Here is a 26,477-nt window from a genome sequence, read left to right on the forward strand (position 1 = left end):
AGTACAGGCAAAACTATTCTATGGAGATAGAAATCAGTGCTGTTGTTGCCTCTATTGGGGATAGACAGGAATTGACTGGGAAAGACATTAGGGAAAGTTATTAGGTGATGAAAATGTTCTCTATCTTGACAGGGGTAGTGGTCATACCAAATTATACATTTGTCAAAATTTATCAAGCTGTACAATTAGAATAAAAAATAAATTAATATGAGCAAATAATAGAAAAAAGTAATGGACACAAAAGAAGAGTTTACTCTCTCCCCAGAGAGTTTAGCAGAAGGACAGGGCACTTCCTATATTTTGAGGGATGAGAAGAGAGGGGAGGGGAAATTCTCTGCAGTTGCAAGCAGAAATTCACTGTTTCAGCATGAAAGATGAAAGATCTACGAGATTTCTTGGCCCTTGGTCACTCTAAGTTGGAGGGTGTGGTGGCTCTGAATTGAGGTGTTTTGGATCAGTTACGAGGTGACTCAGAGTTCATTTCCTTTCTGATTTATAGCTCATTTTTGAAAGTGTTGTCCAGAATTATTTTGGAAGTAGAATGGTAGATTGAGCTCTGGGCCTGAAATCCAGCATCATCTCTGCTATCCTGAGTTAATGTATTTGTGTCAAATTCTTAACCCCTGTAGACTTCAGCTGTGGAATAATATAAATTCCATCAGATGATACTTGTCAGGAACGTTGGGAAGTAGGAATGAAAAACTGGTGAGGAAAATACTAGTCTTTCTTCCATGGCTGTGAAAGTGTTCTCTCTCTCTCTCTCTCTCTCTCTCTCTCTCTCTCTCTCTCAGTGAAACTGGGCTGTTAAAGTAACTGATTCATATTGTTTGCCCTCATGTAAATATCTGTTTTGTTGGCAATTCTGGGTGCATTTGCTCAAGTAACTATGTAACTGTTAAAGCATTCAATATACTCTGACTTTTCCTCCACATTTGTTCTTAGGACTTAGAGTTTATCTTCCCTTCTGGAGAAGACATGCTTTTAGTAAACAACACTTTCATAAAACTTGAAGCTCAGATTGAAGATGGGACTTCTAGGTGGGTTTTATTTAGAGAGAAACACTTAAAGTCCATAGTCAATGTGTTCTTTAAAAATTTTAGATACTTCCAAGACTCTCTCGGGATAAAAATTAATATTTAAATATTAACTTAATATTTAATTAAACCAAGCTCTAAATATAAAAGTTTCTTCACTGCTCTCTCTTAAGCCTCTGGGCTTTTCCCCATCAGCTGTTGTCTTGGCCTGGCATGCCCATGGCCACATTTTGTGAATAATGGCTGTGTTATTCTTTTAAGACTCACCTCCGTTAAAGCCCTGGTTAAGCTTTGAGTGTTGATCGCTCCCTCTTCTGCGCTTTGATAACTGGACTGTGGGCACTTTGAGGGCAGGGGCTGTACTTTATTTGTCTTTAATTCCAAGTGTAGTGTCTAGTACACGATGCTAAATGTGTGCTGAGTACACGAGCAAGTAAAATAATAAATCAGTAAATAAATGAAATAAGCTTGTAACTTCTTAAAGTTCATTTAGCTTTCAGAAAAAGATAAGAATTGTTTTGTTTTGTTTTTTAAGAAAATGCACCATGAGCATTTTATAAAGGAACCTCCATTTTACACAGAGCCATAGTGTATTTAGAACTATCTATTAATGAGTTTTTTATATTTGTAATGAATGAATTACCGAGGATGGATATGAGTACTTTTGCTTATGTGGCGTAAAAGGAGTCACCTTCTTTTTTCACTTGCTGTCTTGGGTCTGTGTCCCAGCTGAGTTGTCTCAGCTGCCTAACATAAGGTCATTTTCACCAACAAGCTGAGGGATTTGGTATAAACACATAATATGCTTATCTGGCTTTTGTGAAGATTATCATGTCTAATTGAGGAACATTACCTAGTATTTAGTCAGGCTACATTCATGGTCAGCTCAATAGCCAACATATGTTTGACTGCCCTAATTTTATTTCTCAGCAGAAATGGGGTTCTTGGGAGATAGAACAGCAATATTGTCTGTTACTCATAAATGGATCTTTCGTACTATAGGTGGACATTTTCAACCCCATGGCCACATTTTAGGGCTTCCTGACTGGGAAATGGAAAGCACAAGGGTATCTTATGGGGGATGGGGAGGAGGAGGCAAGACTGCCTGGATATTGCCAAGTTATAAGACCCAGCACATTACTTTGGTGATTCTCAGTGTTATTGCAATTACATATACATATATATATTGTATATATATTATAATATATATATTATATATATACATATATATTATATATATGCAATTACATATACATATATATTATATATATGTTATTGCAATTACATATACATATATATTATATATATATACACATATGTATATAAAATGTGTGCTTTCCTTATGCGACTCTGAGCTACATAGTGATTGGGTCACTGTATCTTGTCACTCTGTATCCCGCCACACCCTTGCACTTTGTGGGCAAGTGATAAGTAGTTGTTGAATGAATGAATTGGAATATGCAATACGGATCAAATACTACTTAAAAGTAATCTCTCTATCCTGATATTAAAAAAGCTAAACATGTAGTATTTTATCTGGACAGTTCTTAATCACTTATTTTCCACTTATATTGTAGTTATTTAAATGCGTATTTAGTCATACTACTAGATTGTCAATTTCTTGTCCAGAGGAACTATTTCCTACAGTGCCTACACATGCCCAGCAGTCAATTAGGTGACTTGTCGAATTACTGAATTACAAGGAGCCCTGTAAAACTTAAAGTGATATTAACATTCAATGACTATTTTATTGGGACAGCAAGGAATTTTACCTCTATTTGTATCAGATCAATCAAGCTTTTTAGTCAATGACCACTGCTTTTTTCCCTGGGCATGTGACTGGTAGAGGCTCTGGAGGATTCCTTGTTTAAGTAGGAGACACTGTGGGCAAGTGCATCCCTCTGTGAGTTCCTAATTCCATTATGCAGAACTTCTTTAATTACATTGCCCTTTTATTAGACAAACGTGCTGATTCTCACGGAGTGCTTACAGGCAAAAGATCCTTTTAATTATATATCAATTTAGCTTGCGACTGATCAGCAGCAAAATTCTGGTTATTAGAGAATCTTATTAAGTGTGTGGCCCGTGTGCTATGAACTTTGAATCCTTGGCAGCTGGCCTATAATGATGGAGGTAAAAATGTTCACTGTTTGCTACCAGCTTGGGGAAGACTTTGGCAGAGAGGTCTCTGACTCCTTAGATAACTTCATTCTGCTTGAGATTATGAATGTCTCAACCCAAGGAAAATGCAGTGTCCCTTGCCTTCCTCCATAGTCTTTTCTAAGCTAAACTCTGAAAACACTTTATATTTGCAAGTAGGAACAAGTGCTATCAGATAGACTGAGAGGGTGACACATAGGTTTTGAATCCTTTTTATCGTGGGAATGGGAATGGGAAAAATAGCAAAACAGACCTGGGGACAGAGATTAGCAGGATGTTCTGTAGGTAGACCCAGAGAACACAAGAGAAAAGTGGCAAGTGGAGAAACAGGGAAGAACCTGAACCCTGGTATGCCCCAATGGCCAAAGGCATGGAGAGTTTCAGGAAGGGGAAGTTAATGTTACCGAACCAAACTCGGATCGCTTGCCCATGCACAGTAAAGCCAATCTACTGACACCTCGTTGCAGTGAAGGAAAGTGCAGAGTTTATTGTAAGGCACCCTATAAGGAGTTCCGGACACCTAGTCTCAAAAAGCCCAAACTCCCAGAAAGCATTTTTAAAGGCCAGGTGAGGGAGGGGAGTCTCAGGGTATGTTATCAGCTCATGCACACTTCTTTGATTGGTTGATGGTGAGGTAACAGGGCAATGTCACAGGGGTTAACATTATCAATCCTCAGGCTCCAGGAGGCCTGAGGGCTATGTGCATATGATCATCAAGTAGTTAACATCTTCCATTGGTGGGGGTTTTGGCAACTGTAAAACAACTCAGGGAATGTGCATCAGACACTGTTATCTAGGTACGTCATAGAGGAGCTAAAGCAGAGGATATGGCGGAAGGGTGTGCCCCACAGGGAAGGCCCCATAGGGCCCTGGTTGGTTTCATTAACAGAGTAAAGGGCCACCTAGAGAATGCAGAAAACAAGGAATGAATAAAGAAGGAATCTGACTTGTCACGAAGGGGCTGTTGGAGACTCTGAAGTGTGCCATTTCAGTAGAATGGTAAGGAGGGAAGCTGATTGCAAAGAGGTAATAAGATACAAGTGGTGAGAAAATGGAAGCAATGACTATAACCTGCTTATTCTAGAAATGTGGCCATGTTCTCTGGATATCATTTTTCATGTCTGTTACCTTTACTTTTCCATTCTGTTGGCTCATTTTGAGTTATAAAAACTTTTCATTTGAGTCAGGAAGGGAAAAGTATTTCCTGTAGCTGGGGAATTTGGGCAGAGTTGGCAAGGTCACCTCTTTGGCCATCTTCACATTCAACTTCTTTCTCTATTTTAATAACATTGGATAATGATGAGTCGCTCTGTTTTGACGTTAGAACTACTCTCATGGTTTCCACATGCAATAAAATGAGATCTGCGTTCCTAAAAGGGCAAATCTGTTGAAATATCAAAGTGACAGTGGGGAGGGGTGGAGAGGAGGAAGCTAGTGGAAGACAGTTGAGAAGACTAATATTTGGGGGATGCGGTGGTGGAGGCCGAGGGCAAAGCGTTTATTTTAGAGGCAGAGATTCAAGGGTTCAGTGTTTGGTGTTGGCCTTGGGTTAGATGGATAGGCTCGTTTGTGGATGCTCTCACAATGAAAGTCATGAGAGAAGATTATCCTGTTAGTGGTTTTGCTCCTTCTGAGTTCCTGTGGCTGTGTGTGACTCGCATTTAGCCTGGGATGGGCCCGGGGGCGTGTTTTGTATTTAGAAACTAATGTTATTTTGTTGAGGAAGGTTGGCCTGTTTACCATTTGCTTCTTACACTTCTTCAAGGGATGGAGTAGTGGGAGCTCACTGGTGATCATTCTGTTATTTGCCTATGACGTTCACCAAACTATCCAACATCTCTAAATTTTAGTTTTTTGGGTCTGTAAAATGACTTTAATAACACCTGCCTAACTTCTAGGGTGGTTGAAGGGTCAGATGAAATATGATAAAAAGCACTTTAAAACCAGAGTGATTATAAATAAAATGCAATATTATCAAACAAGGAAAGAAGAGAAGCGACAGACAGTGAAGAATTGAGGCAGGGATAAACATCCCCCTTCTCTTTCCCATTACATTCATCCCTATGGGGGTAGCTGTGGACCAACTGCCTTTGTAGGCCCTCACAATTCAGCTGGACTGACTTCACGCTGAGCCAGGAAGTGAAGGGCAGTCTCAGCAGGAAATCAAAGCTCTGGAATCCTGTTGAAGCTTTAGTTTGTACAAAATACCTTTCATTGGACCTAGGACATATTCAGCACTCAATAAATGCTATGTATCACTCCCTCTTCCTGGCTCCTCTCCTTCCAGCCATATACTGACCTTATTAATGCTACTCAGTGATACATGCAGGTTTGTGAGGCCAAAAGCTTGCACAACATTGAACCACCTCTTCATGTAGAAAACTGAAACAACATCTTCTTTTACACATTTTATTAAAACATATGGTCAATTGATCAGATTACTAGGACAACTCAAGGCCTTGGAAGGGATCTACTCAAGGCCTTGGAAGGGATCTACACAAGGGAAGGTTCTTGAAGCTTAGATGTTAGTAGGTTCATATAGAATCTGCCTCAGATTGTGATGAAATGCCCACTACTATGTTCAGCAACTCCTGTGTATGTGTGTGTGTGTGTGTGCATGTGTGTGTATGTGTGTGCACACATGCATGCTCATGCATCTGGGTATGAATTGACACATAGTGTATTCACACATATGCAAATGCACAACCTCCTAAAAAAACTGCATGGTGCATATATTTTTTGACATTAAAAACTCAAAGTGAGTTTAAAATGATTTTGGTTTGAGAGTTATATGACATGTATTGAAAACATTTGAGAACTTTGAACTTCCAAAATATCATGGGTGAGAATCTCTGTTCCAGGTCACTTTGTACTTGAAACTACCTGTAAAGCCCAACTGATAAAATGTGTCATTTATGTTACAGGGGATTTTGCTATTTTTCCTGTCTATAGAGAGAGAGCAGAGAATAACTCCAGTCCTTTGGTCCAGCCCACTGCGTGCAGTAGACCACCTAGAAATCCTCGCTGACAGCCAAGAAGCTGTCCCAGAGAGGAGCCCTTCTCACCTTGCTTTGAAAACTACCACCCCATTAGGACTTTTCATTTCTGACTGACCCACAATATCCAGGGTGTAATGACAATGTTACTTGAGGAACAATTCAGGATGCACCTGTTTTTTTAGGGCTGAGAAGATGTCATGTAAGTGTTTGCTCATGTTGTTACTGAGTCCAAGCTTGTATTGCTTGCCTCATGACAGCCTAGTAAGTGGAGAGATGAGGTGGTGGAGCATGGTGTAGTGACTTGATTCAGAAAGCCAGCAGACCAGGAGGACGGTGGACTAGTGTCCCAAAGAACCATCTTACCGGGGTTAGAATTCAGACTTCTTTTGTACTAAAAGGGAAAGGAGCGTAGCTGGTTGTTACAAACTTCTTGGTGCCAGGCAGACCCCGGAGGGTATGTGATAAGCCTTGTCAGGCTGGTCACCAAGTTCCTGTAAACCTCCAACAAGACAAATGTTATTCTCTGTTCTGCAACTTTTTATCTTTATATGAATGAAACATATTATACCTTTAAAGGTCAAACCTGGGAGCCAGAGCCTTAAGAAAGGGCTTTTATGTATATTTCAGGCTATAGGCAACATTATTTTACTGACTGAGGAGACAAGGCACAGGCAACTGGAGCACAAATGTAGATCCAATATGGAGTCAGGTTTGTTCTTCTCTGGTACAGTTTCACTGACTGTTAAGAAAAACTCCTTCTCTGAATCTCTCTAGTATGCTTTCTCATTTTGTTTGTTTTGTTTTTAGTAAAACTGACAGAACCTTCCAGCCTATGTCACAGACCATTGCCAGTTTCTAGTTGGTGGAATCATTGTGTATCATCCACCACACACAGCCTTTGTGATGAAGATCCGTAACAGAAAGCCCTACACGATCCTCAGCCCTCCTGGTTCTCTGACCTTATCCCCTGCCTCTCATTACCTCGCTGGCTCTGCTCCAGTCACTCTGGTGTCTTCACAGTTCCTGCATCACATTCCTGCATCAGAGCCTTTGCACCTGCTATGACCTCTGCCAGAACGACTGTTCCATCAAATATCTGCATTACCAGCTGGGGGCAATTGCTAATCACCTTATATAAAAATGGAACTATCTATAGCACTTACCACCAGACAACTGTCTGTCTGTTTGTCTATCTGTCTATTTACTTGAACCCTGCCCCCACATCACACCCACACACACCATTGTCGGCTACAAGAGGGCATGGATATTACCTGTTTTGTGCACTGCTGTGTCCCCAGTTCCTGGAAGAGTACCTGACACAAAGGTACTCTCAATAAATGTTTTGAAATGAATGAATGAAACTGTACAATAATCTGGGAAGGTAAATATTTTATTTTATGGACGAAGTCAACAGTGCTCAGAAAGATAAAGTAATTTGTGAACACTCACACAGCTACTAAGAGGTGGACACAAATACAGACCCCAGGAAGCTTTTCTAGTCAGGATAGAAAAGAGCCAGGACAGTATTTACAAAATGGCCTTGTGGATAAATAATATATTAGTATATTATCCTTCCTAACATTAGGAATTTAATTTAAAAGAGGATTAATTTGTAAAGGGTTTATCTAGGAATAGGCAGTGTCCTAACCTGAGGGAATGTGTTTTTAATGGAATCTCAGGCACATTGGCAGGTTCCGCTGGTGGTGTCTTGGGGCCAGGGACCAGCTATGCTCTAGTCCAATGATTAGGCCGTGTGCTGGCATCTGCCTGGAAACTCTGAAAGAATAGATTCTTGGCCAAGCTCGCTTTAATATAAAATATGCTTTTGTGGCATTCTGGCCCTGGCTCAATGGGCCTTCTCTTTCTTTCATTCAACTTTGGAAAGAAGATTTGATGTGAGCATTTAGTAGATACCCTCTTTGCTCTGTCTGATCCGCTACTTAAGCCATTTCCACATAGGAAAATGGGGGTATGGTGGGTTGTTTAATGTTTCTATTGGAAATGTAAGAATTGAAGGCTAGAGTCAATAAAGGGATAATTCCTTAGAAATAAGAAAACACTACAGATCTAAAGTAGAACAAGAGGCAAGCAAAGCTAAAGGGACATTTTGACTTTTTAATGTTTGTTTACTTGTATATAAGAAAATGTGTGTACATTCTTTCCCACATAGGTTTACTTATTTTCAAAAAACACTATATTCCTACTCTTTTTCCTTCCAAACATTGCATTTGGCTGATTTTTTAATGCTCTTTTCCCATTTTATATAGGTGGAAATACATCAGTACAGTCTGGTGCTTCACAAGCACCCAAGTCATGAAGTCTGTAGCCTGACATATTTGGCCGTGATTGATCCCTCAACTAGATTCTGTTCTCTTTGTTCATTTTCAGAGAAGCCTTCCAGTGATATGTGACAGTGCAGTGGCAATTATTTCCTGACTGGAAGTATGTATCTATTTACATGTGCATATACACACACGGTTGTATTGCAAAGACAGAACATCGATACTTAACTGTGTATGTGCTCTATCAGTATAATACTGGCATAGGTGCTTGTATGAGGGATAGGAAATGGTTAAAGATAAGCTAGAGGGAAGAGGTTTACTTGTTCTTCAAGCGTCTGACTGTGCCTTGAATGAACCTGTAAGGGTTCAGAAAAGGTGAGAAACCTGGCCCAAACCTAGGTTAGGAATTCTGCAGAAGTTACTGGACACTTGTCCAGTTTAGGATAATTTATACTTTTCATACTGGTTCAGGATGGTGGGGTTACCCTTTGAAGCTGTGGAGTAGCCAGCTGCCAGGTGGAATGAAGGAGCCGAATGAGCTTACCTTTGCTTCTCATGGTATCTTGGGTAGCTCATTTACAAATAAAGGCAATCGTATTAGAAATATATAGACTAAACACATGGACAATTATTTTATATAAATGATCTAATTATAAAAGTTCTTATAAATCTATTAAAGTCACACTAGAAAACATAACTGAGGAACTGTTGTTTTAATAGTTGTAAATTACTAATCCCCTGTTTTTTGGTATCTTTTCTTGCATAGAGAAATATTTTAAATATAGAACTCTAAACTCAATAGTTTTGTCCACAAACACCCATTGGAAAAGTAAACAAATTGTGTACTCCACCATAGGAAATATATCAAGGACAATAGTGCAAATCCTAACTGAATAAATTCTACTATGGCCAATCAGTTGACATGATGGGTAATCTTTCCTTAAGTCAAAACCTGTTTTATGGAAGCAGGGAAAAACATCGTTGTAAAAACTGAGGGGTATGAAACCTCAGAAGCTTCTCTCAAATATATCTATAAATATGCCATTGTTTCAACCATGGGCTCTCTCAAGTTTTTGTTCCAACTGGCAGGAGAATGAGTAAGAGAAGTAAGTTATCACAGTTCTCCACCATTTGAGGGGTGCTGGGCAGCGGTCAAGTCATAAATCAAAAGGAAAATAACATGGAGAGCTAAGCTGAACATCAGGGGAAGAAAATTTATCACCAGTTTCACCGTGTGCTTTGGGCAGTCATGTTATTATGAGTCTAGGTTACAGAAGAGCTGGTAGAAAAGAAGGGAATAGCAGTTTCTCTCTCTCTGTCAATCTCTTTTTTTTCTTTTCTATTTCTTAGTTTTTCTCTCTTTTTTCCCATTATTCTTTCTTCCATCTCCCACTTTGGATTTCACCAGCTTGGTCCCAGAGTCCTTGGAGGCTTTCTCTTTGAGACTTACTATCCACTGCTGGTCAGAGCCTCACCTTTAACTGTCGACCCCTCCTTGGATCATTCTGTTCCCTCCTTATCCTCTCAGAATCTCCTCTGGCTGAACACGAGAATGATACAGTTCTAAATGAAGAGAGTTTAGGCCTGGGTGGGACTTGAGCAGGACACAATGAAGAGCTCATGGGGTCAGCCTCTCTTGCTTTCTCTCCTCTGTTTACATGATGTATTCTGAGGCTCCAAAGCCAGTCCCTGGAATTTATGCAGAGCAGAGTAGGTGCTCCTGCAGGGAAAATGGAGGGGACAGGAAACTATACTGAACAATGATAGGAAAGATCATATACCAGTGGTGTGATATAGGTGACTTAAATTGTATTTAATTATTTAAACTAATATTAATTTTAATTGTTAAATTTAGTGAAAATAAATTTTATTTTTCTATTTTCCAGTTTTTCCTCAGAGCATGCATTTTTAAAACAGAAAAAAATGCTTATGTTATACTAAGTGAAAATGAAAATTCAGTATTATGTATATAATCTAACTACAAATATATAAAAGTTATGGCAGAGAAATAAAACTGGAAGGAAATATACCAACCAATTAAGAGTGATTGCGTTTGGATGGTGGGTCTAAGGCTTATTTTGATATTGTTGTTGTTTCTAGCCTGATATTCTCTAATTTTGCTCAAATGCATGTGTTTCACTTTTAGAATAGAATATATACAACATACTTCACTAAAATGGTGTTCCTTCTTTTTCTTTTTATTAAGGACTTGGGTTGCAAAAAAAAAGCTAATATAAATCAAAAAGGGAGTTTATAAGCAACATTCCTTGCTTTTTAGTTACTTTAATTTGAAATATATATATATATTTAATTAAAATGCTAGATATAAAATGTAATTTCACCACTCTTTCTTTTGTATAAACCAGCACCATGGAGCACAGGATTAGACTAGAGTCAGGCAACTGAAACCTCAGTTCCACAGTTGCCCCCAGCCATCTAGGTGACCTTGAGCGACACAGGTTCCTCCCTCTGCTTCAGTTTGCCCACCCATGATACTGAAAAGTTTGGGCCAGCCGGTGCAGTCTGGTACTTTATGCCTCTAAAATACTCTTGCAATATCTTTTCTGGCTGTGTACCTTCCCTGGTGTCTCTCTGCCTCTCTCCTCTGTAAAAGGATGTAGTGGCAATGGTTTTAGACACTGTATCCTCAGGGAGTTGAGCAACACATGAGAAAAAAAATTTTAACATAAGCAACATTACATGTGAGAGTGAGATTTTGTGACATTTGTGACTCTGTAGTATAACTGTAATTTTTTCCCCTGCATATAGCACCACTCTACTTCTATTTTTCCAACTCTGAGAACCAAAGATATTTTAAAGTTCAGCAATGTGTTTTTAAATAAATCCTTTTTTAGTCCACCTACAAAATGATTGGCCATGAATGGAAACAGTGGTACTGCTGCTTCCAGGGTAATATTGGCTGGGATTACACAGGAAGAGTCTTGGTGCTGGAGGATGTGTTCTTAACTCATAATCCAAGCAAATAGTGATTTTCCTAACATGGTTGAAAGAACATCCTGGTACAACCTTGATGAAATCCTTTTAGACTTTTGAGGCTTACTCTCTTTGTTTTATTTGTTCAGTCAGTTTCATCACTGCTGATATAGATGGATTTTCACCTATTAAAAGTACAGAAGTTATTATAAACCATGAAGCAAAAGGATGAATGGAATTTCAGAATGACTTGGTTTGTGTATCTGTAAGAAAGATGGTTCCCTGCAATTTATACTCCAGTCCAGGGAATAGATAGCAGGACAAATAATAATGTTAATGATGATGATAATTGTGGGTGATACTTAGTGAGCACTTGCTATATTCTAGACATTTTTCTAAAAATTTTAAAGGTTTTAACTTATTTAATCCCCATAACAACCTTATGAGCCAAGGTGCCATTGTTGTCTCCATCTGAGGAGGAAACAGAGGATGAGTAACTTGCCCAAGGTCACATGCCTGCTAAGTGGCGGAGTTAGAATCTGAACTCAGAAAAGTCTGACTCTAAAGCCCTGGCTCGTAACCAGCTGACTATTGCCTCTCTGCTCTTCAATGTTCAGCCATCTGTGCAGGATCTAGACATGAGTCAAAAGCCAGCCAGGCCTTCTGGATAATGTATGTTCCTCACTTTCTGTTCCCCGTACCAGAGGTCTCAGCCTGCTATCTCCATGCTTTCCTGCCACACAGAGTCATCTTCTTCCTAATCAAATATTTGCTGGGACTGTGGGTAGAGATTTAGAAACAAGTCTAACTTTAGGCAGGTGTAATGGCTCCAAACTTTGGGGATGACCAGTAAAGCAACAATTTGTAAAAGAATGCCCATCTAGGAGCAGGGAAACCTTGGTTTGATTTCCAGTTCAGCTACAGATACCTGGCCACAAGGGAGGAGATTCTGATCCAGTGGGTCAGGTATGGAGCCTTGTAACTATATATTTAAAAATTTTCCCCAAGGAATTCTGACACTCTTCCCAGGTTTGATAATCCCTAAACTAGAGCATGGGGAAAGTAAAATATTCTAGGGAAAAAGGACAGTGAATCATCACTGAATGTTTATGTTCATTAGATAAGGCGATGGGGTTCTTTAACAGCCTAATCCTGGAGGGCAAAAGGGAAGAATCAGGATCTAGGGCAGGTTTACTCTTAAACCCCTATGCTTAAGCAAAGTATGTTGAACAGCTCCCCAGTGTTGCATGATTGGAGCCTTCTCAACACCTTCCATGTGTTAGTCATGCTGTTGTAGCGTGATGAGCCCAGAGGGGAGGCAGCTAGCTAGGCCTGGGGAGTGAAGGAAGATTCCTCAGACCAGGTGACCTTTAGATAGAAGGCATTACATGTAGGGTCCTTATTTGGACCCAAATCTTGAAGCATTTTAGAGCCTGGACATAAAGAGGCTTATTTTGGAAGACATTACAACCATTCAATGAACAACTCATTAGCCCCCATCTGACCAGGATTCCATTCTATAGACAGTGACGGCAACGGACTTCCTCACCTCACTCCACCCCACCCTGACCTGCCTCCTTACTTCTGCTTCTGTCTATCTAGATCCAGTCCCTTCAAGTGAAAGTCCATAACTAGAAACTAAAACAGAAATTTTATCAGAAACATTGGTGTATTTTTATTCATCTTTACTGCATGTTGAGTCTGCCCATCCTGGATTGTATTTACATTTTTAAGTTATTAATTTAATTATCAAATATTTGAAACTACAGACAATTCGGGAAATGAATTGACACCCGTATTTCCATCTTCCATCTTTAATGAATGTTAATATTTTACCCTATTGGCTCCAGATCGTTCTCATTTGTGAAGAAATAAAATGTTACAGAGACTGTCAGTGCCTACCCCCATCTTGCCTCTGGCGTCTTGATGTTTGCTAAGGAAAATATTTCAGTAATATTGATATTTGCCATGTCAAAAGTAGTGTTACAGAAGAACTGCATGGGACCGCAGGGATCCTATACTCTAAATTCCTTTGAAGCTGAGTCCTAAAGGTTCTAGAAAGCAGGCAGGGTTCTGGGAACACGGCAGAGTTGGTTCACCCAAAAATATTTGTTTTTTTTATTATTGATTGGCTTCTGTGCTATACCAGGAGTATTTGCATGAGTGTGAGAAAGATAGTAACATTCCCATTTTGATTTTTAGATCCTATTTACCCATCTTTATTCCCACTGCAGCTGGGCTAATTCAAGCCCTCATTAGCTCTGGGTGATAGCAGTAGCCACTCTACAGGCCTCCCCTCCTCACAACTTAGCTATTACCACGCACAACGCACGCTTCGATGGCAGGATGTCATCACATCTCTTCTGATGTGTGTCCGTTTCCATGTGAGTTCTGGTAAGAAGATACAAGAGAGGAGGAGATTCTGGTGTCTGATATAATAATAATCGCGATAATCATCCCAAACATTTATTGAAGTTTCACTCTCTGCCAAGAATTGTTCTATGAACTTTATATGAATTAATTCATTAAAGTCTCGTAGTTTCTCTGTGACATAGATATTATAATTATCCCTACTTTAAGGATGAAGAAGCTTAGGCACTAAGACTAAGTGACTTGCTTAAGTTTTCCCAACTAGTATGTGGCAGAGGTAAGGTCTGGACCTGGGCCATCTGGCTCCAAAGCCCACATTATTTACCACTATGCCACCCTGCCTTTCACTGTAGCTCTTGATGACAATGAATGAAAGAGCAAGCCAATTTGGGGGCTTCTATTTTTGCTAGTCCTTAATACACAGTGTAGTCTGTCAGATTCTTCAGAAGTCTGTATTTTGCATCTTTTGAATGCGTTCTGTTTGGCAATTATTTTGAAATTGAAGAATCCGGAATACTAACATATTTCTCCATAGGAACACTTTTATAAGGAGTAGTTAAATTTCCAGACGAATCTGTAATCTACTTAAGCCATGAAATAGCTATAAATACGCTCATTTGCAATAAAATAAGATAAAAAGAACAATGTTGTTACAATATTAGTAAAAAGAGAAGGTCAAAGTTGTTATATTTTACTCTTAGATAGTTGTGTTTAAGGGAAAGGAGGATGAGGAAGTAGGTAGAAACTTTGGGGATGATTTTAGATTTGTGAGTACTTTTAAGGGTTTTGGAGATAAACATTTATTATATCTAATTTCATTTAATATCTAAAGGCTTTCTTTTTATTTGATATAGTTGTCTAGTAGTTGTGTTTTTATACTTCTCAAACTCCAAAACAACAACAACTTGTTGTTGTTTGCATATATAACCAAGAGAAGATGAGAGATTTTGCTGAAGTAATTAAGCAAGAGTTAGAAAAGAGGAGAGAAAAGAGTTATAGAGAATATACATACTAGTTTTGTAAATAGAGCTCATTTGAGCTGCAATTAGTTTAAAGAATAGACGTACAGTAGGCAGTGTATGTACATGCCTTCCAAGTGGGAAAATGATTGTGAGGAAAAGATTTTGAGTGATGTATTTCCTTCTGTCAGTCAACAGTAGCATCATTGACTCAAACCAACATAATAGATGGAAGGAGGAGGAAACTGCAACCAGCTAGGAGCTCATGTTACCAAAGGACATTTGTAATTTAACGCATACTTTGTATTTCTCTGATGTGAAGTGTATTCTTTTAGGTTAAAAATGGATTAGGCATGCTTTCGAGAAAATGACATTAGAAATCTTGTGTTCTTAGAACACAAAAGTGAATGTACTGTGTGTGTATATGTATATATATATTCTCTATTTTTCATGGCTGTTAATGTTAATGTACCTCTGCAGGGCCTCTTCTTTTATGTCTAGTTATTCCCTCTTATGAGGGATGTCAGAAGCCTTGCAAGAATGGTTTCAAATAATGTGCTGCTTATTGTGGCTGAGATAAGCTTGCCTAGTTATTCAGGCTCAGCCCTCTTCCTATCCCACCTTTCCTATATTTTGTTTCTTTGTTTCATGACATAGTCACTGGGGTGGACATATATTTTTTAGCTACCATAACAGAAAGCTTGTTTCCTTATTATCTATGGAGCTGGAGGTTAAGCTCAACCTTGGCTGCAGTGAGACGGAAGTCCTGGACGTAACATTGCTAAGGGACTTAGAAACATTGCTGTTTTCAAAACATGTCACCAGGCCATTAATTAAACGCTAAAGTGAGTAACTTGAATGGAATCAGCTCAAGAGAACCCTTCCCCCGCGCTGCTCCCATTTTGGCCCATGTGAAATACACACAATTTAAATCTTATTGAATACTTCTAAGGGCTCCAATCTCAATAGTTAGAATCACAATTAGTAATATAATTTTTTCCAGTTTGTGAAAGGAAGAATAACGGACCTGAAAAAACTGGATTATTTTCACTTTCATTGCCTAGCTAATGATATTGGTCGGAATAACTGATTTAAGATACCTACTGATTTGAAATGTTTTTAGTATAAAGCTTTAAAAGCCCTGATTACGTGATTCCCTTTGAAGTTAGTCCCGGAAACACTTTGTTCTTAGAAGATATTGGAATGAGCTCCAAAATGGACATTTTTTCCCCAGAGGGTATAAAATCTGACAGAGCATCTAAAATTCTTGGAGAAGTGATAAATACCATGGCATCTTATTTAGTTTTCACCTTCTACTTAGAACTGCAGCTCTGAAATATTCCAATGAAATTGTTTAATTGCACCAACCAACTCAAATCAGTGTAAGCAGAGCTTTTTCTCCTGATTTCTGAGTTTATAGCTCCCAAGTGAACTGAAACTAGGGATTTCTTTCTGCTGAGTAGCAATTTTAGAGAGGGTACTTTTGAAATTTTGTCAAAGTAAAATTTCAGAGAAGCTCCTTTGGATCTTTTTCCTGGAATAGGGTGATCAGAAGGGAAAAACATGGCTGGTTGCACAATCCCTTTGCCAGATAAATATCAAAACACCCTAATTTCACATTGATGTTCCTGAAAGTTTTTATATGAGGACCTTGAAAAACACTTTATATGCATACATTTCGTACCACCTTTTTCAGTTTGAGGCAGGGTGGAACATGACCACATTTTTAGTGGCTATAGGTGGAGAAGTGCAATTTTTAGTCACACAGAAGAAAGCTTATTTTAAAAAAGTCTCTTCATGAATATTCTCTGATACCTCTACCTCCAGTGTCCTTATCCCCATAGTGAACCACAGCTGCTCCCTGCCTCCCCCAGACCCTGCAAGACCAGCAGGTAGGTCTAGTCCAGGCTTCTATGAAGTCACTGCTTTTTCCCTGGGTCCTGGTGCCCACCAGACCTTGTGTGCACTCTCCAAGAGAAGAGTTTCTGTTTTCCCCAGTCCTAAGGAGTTCCTGAGATCAAGCCCCGCGGGGCTTCAAAGCCAAATGCTCTGTGTGACATGGTGCTAATACCTGGACTTCTATGAGGCTCTTTCCCCCCCTCTTCTAGAAAGTGTAATAATACCCATCTCACAGTTATTTTGTAGATTGGATAAGACCCCAGTGCGCCTAGCATAATAGTCCTTGACAGATAGAAGTAGGAATAACTCATACACACAGGACTTACTATATATCAGGCATAGTTCTAAACACCTTAAAGATATTAACCCACTGGATTCTCACAATATCTCAATGGGTCAGTAATATGTTATTCCCATTTTACAGATGAGAAAACAGAGGCACAGGAGATTAAGTAACTTACTCAGCATCAGACATCTACTCCGTGTTGGAACGAAGTTTTAAATTTAGGGCAGACTGATACCAAATTCTATGTGCTTAGCTACCACACCAACCTATCTCTCAACAGGAAGGGTCTTTTCTATTAAGGAATACAGGCTTTGATTTGGATTTATGGAACATATATTCCTTTCTCATATGCAGGATACCTTGATTTCTGCAGAAACATCTTGCAGAAACTTTTTTTTCCTAAAATAATGGCTTATTAATAACATAATTTTTGTGAAGTAATAAGATGCAGTAGGTTCACAGATTTTCAAATACTTACATACACAAACTGAGAGAAGCAAAATGTATTTGATCAGATTAATTACCCATACTATGCTTGAATTAGCATACTCTTAATTATCCATTTTATTGGAAGTTTCTTAAGTACTATATAATTTAATGATCTGAAATAAAATTACTTTAGTAAGTAAGTGCTTTTGTACATTTGCAGAATTAAATTGGTGTTAGAAGACCTTATTAATTGTGTGATTTTAGGCAAGTCTCATAAATTCTTTGAGTCCTACTGGTGTTCGAACCTGAAAAGTAGGAAATATAATCCCTCTTGTGTCTACAGTGAGAATCAGATGAGAACATTGATGAAAATGGCTTTTGGCAAACTTGCAAATGCTATATAAATGCAAAGGTCATCATTAGTGTCAAGAGAGTTCCAGGATTTCATGTGATTGCTCATTAACGTGCCAAGAGAGCTGGGATATGAAATCCACATTTCTCAATCCCAGACCTTGGCCCATCATTTGAGATATCACCCCATTGGAAATACATGGAGCTTAGACCACATTGCTTAACTGAGTCCTATGGGAGGTGTTGGCTCATTGAGAGACATGGTTTCTATGAAGCCGATAAGAGCTGGCCTAGTTGACTTCCATAGTCCCAACTGTAAGAATTTAGAATTCGAAAATTAAAACAGGGGAAGCTCTTCTGCAGCTTAACTGAGCCTGCAAATTAAAACTTCAAGATTATTTAGTACTAGCATTTTATAGTAGAGCATTTGCAAAGAAAACCAAACACAGTCACCCCCAGTGTTTTGAGCAGACGCCAGTTTTTCACAGGAAATGGAGAACTCTTTTTCATTTTAGCCATAGGAATTGGTATTGTTTATTTCCTCATCCATATGTTTTGTGTCTGGAAATGTCCCAAGATCCTCAAGCTCAGCGGGTCCTCCTGACCCCTTCCCCTTATACTCTTGAAGTTCACTCTCATCTGCCCCTTCTCTTTACAGTTCCTCCAGGCTCCCGACCATCTCTTTCTTTTATTCAGTGTTCGTCCTCACATTCTCCCTGCCCCCATCTCCCAAGTCCTCCCTCCTCTTCCTCATTTGCTGAGTTTTAATCATGCACATCCAAAAGCATTGAGAAGTAAGGTCAGCAACTCTAATTCTACCTTCTTTTCTTCCAGCACCAAGCAAGCTTTACCTGGGGAAGATAGAGGTTGGGGACATGGGGAGGGAGGGATGAGCCTAATATCAGAGCTCTACCATTTTGATAGAATAAACAATTTTCTCTTTTAAATAAGGGCAGGCTGTCTGCTCTTGATCTCTTTGGAAGAACTCTTTCTCATCATGCCTTGCCTTGCACTTTTCTCTCAGAGCAATTCTGGCTTCCCCTTCCCCCACAGGTTTCTGGCTGTCCTCTGGCCGTCCTTCAGCTTTCTCTGTTCCCTTCTCTTTGAGGTGTCTGTGCTGGCTTCTCGGCTCTCCTTGTGCCTTTCCAAATTCTTCACACTTCTGCTGCCAGTTTGGGAATGATTCATGATTTCTGCGTCCAAAATATTAGTTCTAGAAGAAGATCTTCCTGGTTTCCCGGTCTCATTTGGCTGAGGTGTTCACTATCCCAAGCCAGAGAATGGGCAGGAGAAAATTTGAGATTCTTGCAGGCCCTTGCCCTGGTTCCCTCGTGGGCTGTCATGTTAACTGAGGTTTCCAAGCCTGCCATGAAAGACATGATCTCAAATATACATGCTCCCTTTTGGTTATTCTGTTCCTTTCACATTCACGGTAAAGTAAACACGCTATTATTTATTTCACAGTGCTCTTGCTTTCTGCTGAAAATTGCATTAATGATGTTTGAGGAATTAAAATTCTTCATTTGGCCTCATCAAATCATTTTGTGTCATTGGTTTCCTTCACTTTTCTTTGGATAATATCATCTTAGCTTTTGGTGTAGTTAGAAAAGTTGTTTGCTCTGCTCAGATTAAAGCCTTTCTTCCCCTTAATTATGTTTTTCCTAATTATGTCCTCTTCCCCCTTACCAAGACCACCTAGAATAATTTCTCCCTCTCGAGTGTTTATAACCTTCAACATCTTGCACATCATAAATGGAAAATGGCCAAGTATTTGAACCTTGTAAGCACAAACCGTTAATGGAGAGTCAATACAGCATATGGCTGTGATGAATGAAACTGTGTTTTTGACGTGACTGCTCTGGTAAATTTAAGTGATTCTTGACCCACCAGTGCTACAGTCTGAACTATCAAAAATCCCCTAAATGTTTGATACGGTCCCATGTTGTTTTCTAGCACATGCTCTGTAGAACTTCTGTAGTATTCATGACAGTAATGAGGTGTGGAATCTTTTATTCAGATTCATGCATTTCTTCTCTGCTCACTTTTCAGCAACTGGAAAAGGTGTTTTTTACTGATGATATGTAAGTTAAACGGTAGGATTTGAAATTTATCATTTAAGCAAAGACCTTGGCAAATATGTTTCACAGAACATCGTAATTCATTCAGATGTAAGAGGAAGGGTGTATAATTTTACTTCAGTGAAGAAAATTAACAAAAAAAAGGTTGGCAGAACTAGAGAAGAGGTGACAGGTAGAGAGTAATAAAACCCCGTATTTACATAAAATGTAAATACATTTGTCTGAGTACTTTGGGATGGCCTTACCATTAGTTCTGCCTGTAAGCATTCCAAATTTACTAGGCTTTAGAAACACTTCTTAGCCTTAGGGCTTTGTGTGGAAAATAATAAGAAAGTAATAATGCTTTATAAATAATGCTTACTGCATGCCTGGTACCATATTAAACACCTACATGTGTTACCTCACTTTATTCTGCGGACAACTTAGTGCAGTAGATATTACTATTATCATCCTCATTTACATATTTGGGGCTCTGGTTAGAGAAATAAGGTAACTTGCTTAAGTTACGCTCTAGATAAAGCCAGAATTTGAGTACATTTCTTTCAGACTATAGATCCTGCCCTCAAGCATATTGCTCACCTGGAGGAAAACTCACCTTTGAAGAAGCTGAGAGCTTCCCACAGTGGGTGCCGCCTTAACCTGTGGGACGTAGATTTCTCTTCCTTGCTTCCTTTCCTGGCAAAGCCATTAACTAAGCCCGGCTCTTTCAGGAAGGATGAAATGTTCTTTGTAAACCTGTCTTAAATACATTTCTTTTTCTTGAACAAACTGGAATTTACCATTCTCTTTTATTATAGATTCTTAAATGATTAAACTGTTTTTACTTTATATCCCAGTGAGACCCAATCAAATTTCCCCCCTCACTAAGATGAAAGTAGAAGACAGGCAGAAGTCTCCAGTTTGGGATAGCAGTTAGTGTGAGATAGCTGAGCGTACCAAATGTGATGATATAAATGTAGAGTGGTGAAACAGCAGTGCTGTTTCAACATTCTGTTTATTTCAACACTTGGGGCTTAAGGAAAGCCAAGATTTTGGTTGAGCACTCTGCTTATCTTGTCAGTGGGGTAGCTGCAGTCTATAATGTAATAACTCTAAAAAGCCAGATTTTTGTGCTATAAACTTTTGAAAATCATGTTTAATTCTCATACGGAGTTTTACGGGACTACTAGGATAGAGTCTGGTGGCACTGGAGGAGAACAATGGGCTCTTTAAGTGGGAAAGAAGGTGAGAGAATTATTGAGGCCACATTGACTAATGATTTCAGATTGATTCAGTTCAGGGCAAGTTATCCATCTGATTGATTATAGCAAAAAAGATCCACATTAGGAGAGTTTTTCTGATTAATTGCCTAATGTCATTTCATTTTATCCTTAGTAAATACCTACTGAGATTATTTACACACTAACAAAGAAAAGAGTTTTTTTTTTTTTTTAAATAAATTTATTTATTTATTTTTGGCTGTGTTGGGTCTTCGTTTCTGTGCGAGGGCTTTCTCTAGTTGCGGCGAGCGGGGGCCACTCTTCACCGTGGTGCGCGGGCCTCTCACTGTCGCGGCCTCTCTTGTTGCGGAGCACAGGCTCCAGACGCGCAGGCTCAGTAGTTGTGGCTCACGGGCCCAGTTGCTCCGCGGCATGTGGGATCTTCCCAGACCAGGGCTCGAACCTGTGTCCCCTGCATTAGCAGGCAAATTCTCAACCACTGCGCCACCAGGGAAGCCCTGAAAAGAGTTTTTCTTTGCAAAAATTCTAGTAATTTACACATTTTCTGAACAGGCTCAGTAAATGACTTGTAAAACCATGGGAGAATAAGCCAGTGCTTTGTCACATTATCTACCACATGTAAAAAACATTGTATTACTTTGCCTTCTTTTAATGTACCATGCCATCCTTTTCCCATGTAGAAACATTTGAAATCTATTTTGTTTCTCTGAATACTACTAGAATAGAGGGCATTAACGTACCCACAAACCATAAGCACAAAGTGTTGAAAATTTCTTGCTGGTAAACGTCATGGCAAAAGGTTTGGGTGCTTAAAACTAAACACATGTTGATTAGACCATTTTTGGAAATGTGTAAATAAGGTGGAGAGATGTTCAGTGGGAGCCTCTGTATCACTAATCTATCCTACATGTGCTATACAATTAGAAGTTTTTGTATTGATCGCCTTTGGAAATTTCATTAATAAATTTAGAAGGTTTAAGATTTTGAAGTCAAAAGTACTTGGTTTAAATTGTAGCTTTGTCATAAGTCATATGTCTTTAAGCAAATTGCTTAACTTACTTTTTCACTTATCTGTTTTCAGTTTTTCTTATCTGTGTAATGGACTGAATAGCAGAATTTCCCTCGCAGGATAGCTGTGGAGGTTACAAGCTAATGCACACAAGTTGCATATGTAGGAACCGGTACTTTTAAAAAAAAGATAGCGCAACTTCCCTGGCGGTCCAGTGGTTAAGACTCTGTGCTTCCAATGCCAGGGGCGCAGACCGGGGAACTAGGATCCCACATGCCACATGGTGCGGCCAAGAAAATATAAAAAATAAATAAAATAAAATAAAGATAGCACATCTTCTTTTATCAGCATTGATACATTCTGTTGGAAGTTTAATTTTTATTATATAAATATTGGCCTAAGATATGTTATACTTTCAGCTGTGTACAGAGAATTAGACCATTCTTTATGAAGGGAAGCAACACCAAACTGATGGAATCTGAACTGTGTAGGGTATGGTATAATGTCTCATCCAAAAGGTTCTCAGGTTTTGTTGGGATGCCAAAGTGAACTGATGTCCAAGGAGGAGGAGGGCTGGGAGTAGATAGAAAGAACCTGTGAGTAGGGCCAGCCTCTTTGGAATCTCTCCAGGCTGGCTCCTGTGTGCTTTGCTTTGCTGTGGTACTTCTTCTCAATGCCCTTCTCTCTGCTTCAGCTCCAGACTTTAGCTGGGGTTTTATTTCACTCTTGGAGGCCTAGCACTGGACTCACCCTCAGAACCTCTCTGAGACTGAATGCCTTTCAGTTTTGAAAACTTGCAGCTGGAGTAAGAGGTTTTCTCCCCCTGGACCACTGTCACCTTAAGGTTACCTGCCTTGCCAGGAGATGGGAGATCACAATTACGGTCAGAAACAGCTAAAGCATTCAGTGTCTCTGGAACCATCTCCTCCTAAAGGATGCATTGCTTAATAATGATCTGGAAAAAGAATCTATCAGAGTAGGAAGCTTAAATAACTCAGCCCCTACGTGTTATTTTTAGATACTTAACATAAATGTTCACATTCAGGGTGGGCCCTTCTTTCAGAGTTGGAAAAACCCTGCCATGTGGGTGGTCTTGGGGGTTCTACTCTAGGATGGGAAATTGTCAGTCTATATTTCCATCAGAAATTTCCTTCTGTTTCCTCACTCTCATCTGCTTGGAACTGTGCCCTGCATTTTTCTCTCTGACATTTCAGTGAGAAGACAGGCCTGAGACCAAAGGGCCATCTGAGATGTGGACATGGATTTACTAACGTTTACTGTTTAAAAAAAAAAAAAAGGATAAATCTCCTTTTAAGAACTTTTTAAAAACTTATCTACCAAAACGGCCATGATTATCATTCTCTGACAGCTCACATGGAACCATGATCCAACACAAATGATTTCAATTCATATTTGGTCCACAGGGTACATGTGATATTTTTCATTGTGCATTTCAAATGCATGGGACTTGTTTTCACATTGAATAGGTGTAATCAAATGAAACAAATTTCAGTGGTACAGCAAAGGTAACAGAACTGCTGTCTAAATTCCGTCACTCTCCCCCATTTCCATCCTCCTGGACGTTTGCACCATGAGCATAATGGGCTAACCAGTTTGACTGACTGGCTGGAAAGTTCCTACCCATCATGACTGATAGCTCTATAATCCTTTGTCAAAAGTCAGCAGAGCCCTGTGGCCACTCCACATCTCTCTGGAACTGAACAAACTCATATACAAAGCTGTTTTCTTGTAGAAAATGACTAGAGTAATATAACAAAATTAAGGATTTTCCTTAAAGAATCAGGGTAATTTTGAACTTAACTCCATATTTTATTTTATTTTTATTTTTAAATTTTTTATTCTTATATAATTTTTAAAGGTTCCTTTCCATTTATAGCTATTACAAAATATTGGTTATATTCCTTGTGTTGTACAATACATCCTTGAGCTATCTTACACCCCATCGTTTGGACCTTCTACTCCCCACTCCTATAGTGACCCCCCACTGGTAACCACTAATTTGTTCTCTATATCTGTGAGTCAGCTTCTTTTATGTTATATTCACTAGTTTATTGTAGTTTTTAGATTCCACATATAAGCAATAACATACAGTATTTATCTTTCTCTGTCTGACTTATTTCACTTAGCATAATGCCCTCCCGGTCCATCCATGTTGCTGTAAATGGCAAAATTTCGTTCTTTTCTATGGCTAAATAGTATTCTATTGTGTGTGTGTATGTGTGTGTGTGTGTGTGTGTATACACACACACACATACATACCACATCTTCATGTCTCAGTATATACTTATTGTACTGGCAGAATTGTTAGTAGTGCTTTTTATGACTCTCAAAAGTGCCTGGGTTTGGACAATAATTTTTTGGTCACTTTAATAGTGAGGTTCATGGAAATTAGGAGCCTGAGCTCTGCCTATGAAATCTTAATATCAATATTAGAGTATATATACAAGATGTAAACCTGGTAACAAATGTGACTTGCAGAATCAATAATGTTCTTAAAAGTTCTGTGGTAATAAATGTTCTCTCTCAGGTGTCTAATAGCTGAGTATTTAATTATGTCCTATGTGCAAAGCTTGAATTAATCACAGACTAAAATGCCTAGTATTTATACCCCTTCTCATTTTAAGCAGAGTAGAGATGTCTTATAAAAATAGGCCTAACAAGAAAAAAATTCAGTGAGGAAAAGTAATAAGGTTAGTAAAAGTAGGATGAAACCTGGGATATAGTTATTACTCCAAATGTATGGGAGTGAGTTGCTCAAGTGGAGGCAGAGACGATTAGGAGGTTAAGAAATTTGGAGGCTAAGGAGCTGAAGCAACTCGCTCCCATGGCCACGTTTCAGAAGAACATATCTTTTGAATTCATAGCTGCTATATCATACTTTGGAAAAAACCTCCTATTTATCCATCAATCTTATCTCTTTGCCTCCCAAACCTTCCCTTTTTTTTTTTTTTTTTTTTTAATAATTTTATGCAGTGTTTGACAGAACTAACCCCCGAGGTTTTTTTTTTTTTTTTTTAAATAATTCTACAGCATTTCTATTGATTGATTGATTGATTGGCTGTGTTGGGTCTTCGTTGCTGCACGCAGGCTTTCTCTAGTTGTGGCAAGTGGGGGCCACTCTTCATCGCGGTGCGCGGGCCTCTCACAATCGCGGCCTCTCTTGTTGCGGAGCACAGGCTCCAGACGCGCAGGCTCAGTAGTTGTGGCTCACGGTCCTAGTTGCTCCGCAGCATGTGGAATCTTCCCAGACCAGGGCTCGAACCCGTGTCCCCTGCATTGGCAGGCAGATTCTCAACCACTGCGCCACCAGGGAAGCCCAAGACTTCTTTATTGGAGTCCCTGATTGCTACAAATTATTCATTTTTGCACGATCCATGGATACCTCCCAATCAAACATGTCTTAAGCTAACTCATCACCCTCTAAATCCTTCTCGTATTTACTATTTGTGTTTGATGCCACTGTCCATCTTCTCATTAAGCCTGGGAACACCCAAGTCCCTCTTTTATCTCTCCTCACTGCATCTAGTCCATCTCCAAGTTCTGTTGACTCTGCTTCCTCGTTATCTGCCAATTTCATGCTCTTTCTTCCATTTCTTTTGGCATTGTCTTAGTTCAGGCTCTCATCACTTCCCTGCAGCAGGTTCCTAACTGGTCTCACTGGCACTTAAATTCAGCCATCATATAATTGGCAGAATGATTTTTCTAAAAGGAATATCTGAACACGTTATTCCCTTGCTTAAAATCCTTCCATGTCTCCTGTAACTTTCAGGATCAAATTCATAATTCTTAATAGGGCACACGAGGCCCATGTTGATGGGACCAATACCCACTTTGTAGCATCATCACTCAACCATAGCAATATTATGCACTGGCTGTTTCCCTCAAGGTGTCCCATGCTCTTTACTTTATGATCTGGTATAAGCTGCTCCTCTGCGCAACCTACTCTGTGACTCAGATCACTCTTTCCAGGCAGCTTATCCTAAGCTTTGCCTAACATGTCAGGCCCCATAGCACCTTAAGCACATATCTTTAGATTCTGCTTATTTCTCTGTCCACTACAAAACTGTGGCGCCTCAGGTAGGAATTACTTCTCTCTTATTTGTTATCTCTATGCCATCCCTACCTCCTGTCCCCGCTTATCAGAGTTTTCACAAATAACATTTTCTACTCAGTAAATCAATTCCAGAGACCAGCCTAAATTGTATCCCAAAAAGGAAAAATAAACCCACCCCACAATTTTAAGACAATAGTGTGTCACTGCTACTATTCATAAATGTACACAGGAAGCCCCAGAGTGTGAAAGGGCCACATCTGTGTAGCTTTTGCCACCAACGAACTATTAGAATACCTGTATGATTTATGACCCTTTGATGTATCTATTTACAACAGCAGATAAATTGAAGTTTGAGAATACTGAAAGTATGTAAATTAAAATTTTAGTTATGC

Source organism: Balaenoptera acutorostrata, chromosome 2, assembly GCF_949987535.1.
Source record: "Balaenoptera acutorostrata chromosome 2, mBalAcu1.1, whole genome shotgun sequence".
Lineage (NCBI taxonomy): Eukaryota > Metazoa > Chordata > Mammalia > Artiodactyla > Balaenopteridae > Balaenoptera > Balaenoptera acutorostrata.